The sequence below is a fragment of the Triticum aestivum genome, chromosome 7B (assembly GCF_018294505.1).
Source record: "Triticum aestivum cultivar Chinese Spring chromosome 7B, IWGSC CS RefSeq v2.1, whole genome shotgun sequence".
Classification (NCBI taxonomy): domain Eukaryota; kingdom Viridiplantae; phylum Streptophyta; class Magnoliopsida; order Poales; family Poaceae; genus Triticum; species Triticum aestivum.
This window is the reverse complement of record NC_057813.1, coordinates 724,053,470-724,058,311: the sequence shown is the minus strand read 5'-3', so window position 1 is coordinate 724,058,311 and position 4,842 is coordinate 724,053,470. Positions and strand designations below refer to the sequence as shown.

General features: G+C 41.6%; 4 non-coding genes across 4 annotated transcripts; all 4 read right to left on the bottom strand.

The window, feature by feature from the left end:
* Nucleotides 1-1,622: 1,622 nt before the first annotated feature.
* LOC123163435 (small nucleolar RNA Z102/R77) lies at nt 1,623-1,706 on the bottom strand. Its single transcript, XR_006481890.1, has one exon. It is a non-coding gene; the product is annotated as a small nucleolar RNA Z102/R77 (small nucleolar RNA).
* A 106-nt stretch (nt 1,707-1,812) lies between these two features.
* LOC123163439 (small nucleolar RNA Z102/R77) lies at nt 1,813-1,898 on the bottom strand. Its single transcript, XR_006481894.1, has one exon. It is a non-coding gene; the product is annotated as a small nucleolar RNA Z102/R77 (small nucleolar RNA).
* A 2,002-nt stretch (nt 1,899-3,900) lies between these two features.
* On the bottom strand, nt 3,901-3,987 carry LOC123163438 (small nucleolar RNA Z102/R77). The gene has a single exon (XR_006481893.1). It is a non-coding gene; the product is annotated as a small nucleolar RNA Z102/R77 (small nucleolar RNA).
* Nucleotides 3,988-4,105: 118 nt separating this feature from the next.
* On the bottom strand, nt 4,106-4,194 carry LOC123163436 (small nucleolar RNA Z102/R77). The gene has a single exon (XR_006481891.1). It is a non-coding gene; the product is annotated as a small nucleolar RNA Z102/R77 (small nucleolar RNA).
* Between the last annotated feature and the right edge of the window lie 648 nt (nt 4,195-4,842).

Genomic DNA, 4,842 nt, shown 5'->3' with positions numbered 1-4,842 from the left:
GAAGAAAATCAATCTGAAACCCCGAAAGCATCCATCCATCCTCTATGCTTTCACGAATGGAAGGACATTAACAGGGACCGCCCCCCTTCAGCGGCTGAGCTCCACAAGGCAACTTGTCCAAAAACATCAACTATCTACAGCAAATGGAATGGCCCTACAGCGTACATCTATCATTTCCTCCCAACAAGTAGAACATCATTGGGCATCTTTCATTTCCTCCCAACAAGTAGGACACCCACAAGGCAGCAAAAACAAGTTTAAACTACTCATTGTCGCTTGTACAAATTGAGCATCTACTTGTAGGACGCATGTGTCAGTATCTCTCCCTTTTATGATTTTGTACATGCATGAACATGCCGTACAAGCGCAAAAACCTTCATGGGCATAGCAACAGGAGCATGGGCTGCTCCAACAACATCAGTCACACCATGCTGAAACCCGGACCACCTGCTGCATGACAAGATCATGAACAAGTCAGGCATAGTATCCATGTAGTCTGCAAACAACAGATATAGTATCCATTTAGTTTGAACAAAGTGAAGTTCATAGCTTATCAAGTGATTAGATGAATATACTCATATATCACCGCCACAAACCAAGAAAGGTATATATACTAAGGTGCTTCTGCTAGTTATCACCGGAGGATTTGTAGCACAAAAACTACTGATTCATGGCAGCAAGGAGCTAACAGACTATGGTTATCCATCAATGCAAACAATTAAGAAAATACTATAGATTATCAGCATAGTTCAGTTCCTAGCGAAGATTACAAAGTTTCTTCCATCAATACTACCGGCAACCCAGCAAATAGAAATATATGAAATGTGGCACATGAGCTTTACGGGTCTTGCGGTAGAAAGGGTATTTTTTTATCGGATGACTACGCATACAATGGCATTACAAACATGATATTAGGGAAGGATCGTCGCATTAGCACAATCACCTAACTTCAACGGCAAAATCATCACATTTACAAGATTGTGGTAGCCAGAAGACCACCACCACATGTCGCATGACCACATAAACCCTACCCTAAATCATTGGCTCAATGTCCCGGCCACACCTTGATGGTTGGGCCATCCTCAAGGCGTATTGGGAGAGAAGGCAGACGAGGGACTTACCAGAACCTCAAGTAGTGGTAGCCAAGGAGGCACTTGTTGGAGCCGACCCTGAGGTAATGGGTGACAGCCCCTAAATCTCGTCGGCATAAGAAATAAGGCGGCGCACCACCGCTGCCGGAGAACATGACGACAACCAACAGGTCCCATGACGAGAACTTCCATGTGCATGCAACGCCATCACCAACCTGCTCATAAACATCAAGATTAGTTGCTGCAAACCTCCCATACAATCAGTATGTCATGTCAAACTTCCATGAATTCAATCAATGCCAAACTGCTGCATAAGAGAAAGCAGGTGAGAGCCCTGGAAATAATTTGTTTTAGTCAAGGCCCATTACTTGGTACATTCCGTTATGTGTCTACTTTCAAAGATCTAACATTGCTGGTTTTTTTATATTGCATTAGAATGATTTTACACCATCTTCCAAAATAGAATCCATAACATTCGGAAACTAGAAAAAAGCTTATCAAAGTCAGTTACTTCTCATAGAGAACTAGGGAGGATGATCAGATTTGATTTAGTATTTATGCTATCATGTTGGCCAATCAAACCAATAGAGAAATCAATCATTCGTCATCTCATCATACCGAACCAGAAACTAACCATTCATTGAACAAAATAAAACAAAGCCAGGGAACTACTGACATGAAGTGGCAAGCAAAAACAGATCGGCTTTTTGGGGAAACAATAGGATGATCAGATTCTGTTCAGTATTAGGGTCACCATATCAGCTAATCAAACCAATGGGAAAAGTAATCTCATACATAATCTCATCTCTCGCACATTAAAATCCAAAATGCAAAACGATATCACCGGCGGGGATGCATCAGATCTGCATGTATGCTTCAAACTGCTGTAAAAAAACTGATCCATATATGCAAAACATTGACGTGTAGAATGCTGATTAAATGCCACTCATAAGCTACAAATTTATATATATCATCAGGAACTCAGATTATAGCTTGCTGAATACTCACAGATACAGATAGATAGCTTCACCAGTTTCATCGCAATTTATAGATACCAAAAAGAAAGAACATACTCCCTCCGTACGGAATTACTTGTCGTAGAAATGGAGGTATCTAGATAGATGTTAGTTCTAGATACATCTATTTTAACCATTTCTGCGTCAAGTAATTTGGGACGGAGGGAGTATGTAGCTATAGTGGAAAAGCAAGAAGACATGGTCAGCAGTCTTACCATTATTGTCGGGGGCTCGCAATACAAAGAGCGGCTGTGGTTTCAGATAACCGCACAAGTTGCAGTAGCCACACCGCTTGAGCGCCGTCAAAGGCATCACACCATCGTCATCATGCCTCCATTTCCCAGTTTGTCACGTCGCCATGATACTAGAGGTCGCCACCACCGATGGTACCATCCCTGCACACATTTTCCAAAACCACGAAATACTAATCCACGACAAAACACAAGATGGTGCCGAAGAATAAGAGAGAGATGCACAATGAGATGGCCACAAGAATGTAACCCTTTTAACTTAGGGCAGCCTCATCGAGAGGTTGCCATCAAAAAAATAAATGGCTAACTATAATATATGTTCATGACACTCCTAGTCGACTACGTGAGTGGTGTCTTATACACCACGGTTGGTGATACTGAACGAGTGGACAACCCAGACAAACTGAAAGCATGCTTCGACTTGCGCAGTAGCAGACCCTCTCTTATAGCAGCCTCATCGATCTGGATCACCTTCAAATGACCAAAGTGTATTTGTTACACAAGCCAAATGGACGTAGCAATGATAGGGTGACAAGACAGCTAAACCTTATATACAAACCTGAAAACCACAAGCTTCGGGATCCTCCATAATGGCAAAGAGCAATCTAGTAGCATGTCTCAAACCAGTGGACCAAGAACGACTAGAAGTTAAAAAAAACCTCCATTTAAAGGCTATCAAAAATGATCTAACAAGCTAGGGAGCCGTATCAACCTTGGCTGGTCGTTCCTGACAAAAGACCAGTCAGCAGCCCCTTCATTGGGAGAGGGGCCATGCTCTCAGCCATCTTGGACCAGAGGACTATCATGGGGTTGGGGTGGCTGATCCATAAGATTGCACCCATCTATTGGCAGTAAATGCAAAACTAGATAATTGCTTGCCAAAGCACTCAACCATTCCGTTTCTCTGAAATATACATAGAAATTAATCAAAAAAATCTAGACGCTTAGTTTCAAGAGAACAACATACCACATGTCGCATGATCACGTGACCCCCACCCTAAATCATTGGCTCAATGGCCCGGCCAGACCATCCTCAAGGCGCATGGAGAGAGAAGGGAGACCAGGGACTTACCAGATCCAACGACAACCCTGAGGTAACGGGCTACAACCCCTCCATCTCGTCGGCACAATGAACAAGGCGGCGCTCCACCGTTGCCAGAGGCCACGACGACAACAACCAAGTCCCGTGACAAGAACTTTCGTGTGCAAGCAACGCGAGGACCAACCTGCTCATAAACATCAAGATTAGTTGCTGCAAACATCCCATACATTCAGTATGTCGTGTCAAACTTCTATGAATTCAACCCATGCCAAACTGTTGCATAAGAGGAAGCAGATGAGAGCCCTCCCAATAATTTATTTTAGTCGAGGCCCATTAATTGGCACATTCTGTTATGTGTCCGCTTTCAAGGTTCTAGCATTGTCGGTTTATTTTTATATTGCATTAGAATGATTTTAGAAAATCCTCCGGAATAGAATTCATAACATTCAGAAACTAGAAAAAAGCATCAAACTCAGTTACTTCTCGTAAAGAACCAGGGATTATGATCAGATTCGATTTAGTATTTAGGCTATCATGTTGGCCAATCAAATGAATAGAGAAATTAATCATTAATCATCTCGTCATACGGAACTAGAAAATAACCATTCATTGAACAAATGAAAATAACTCTACCAAAAACAAAGCCGGGGAAATACTAACATGAAGTGGCAAGCAAAAACAGATCGACTTTTTATCGAAACAAGTGGATGATCAGATTCATTTCAGTATTAGGGCCACCATACCAGCCAATCAAACCAATAGGGAAAAGAATACTATTCATAATCTTATCACCCGCACATTAAAATCCAAAACACAAAAAACATTAGCGGCGGGGATCTATCATATCTGCATTTGTGCTTCAAATTGCTGATATGCAAAATTAAAGCAGTTTGAATGGTTCTAGAACAAGTACCATCCATAAAATATTGCATCCATTGTAATGAGTGATTGCTTCGATCTATTTAGAACTTCATAGTTTCGACAGGTCATCTAAATTGCTTCTACAGTCACAACAACCAGAATTGCTCACAAATGTAGGCTTGACAACAGCAAACAGCGACGTAGGGGACAAGCTGACAACGTCATGGAATTTGGTATTTGCATCGATTAAATTTGGACTTTGCTTCCAAAGAATTTGGTATTTGCATCCTAAGAAACGAGAATTTCCTTCCGAAGAATTAGGAACCTCCATCTAAAAAAATGAAGATTTGCTTCCATACAACAAAAAATTGATGCACATGGTCAGGATTTGCTCCAACAATATACATTGTGTTCCTAAATCATTATGATACTATAGTTTCATATCACTAGTAGAAAAAGGACTTAATGTGAAGCACATTAGTCCCGGTTTGTAACAAAACCGGCACTAATGTGATCATTAGTGCCGGTCCAAACGGCTAGGGGGGCGGAGATCATTAGTACCGGTTTATGGAGACCCTTTA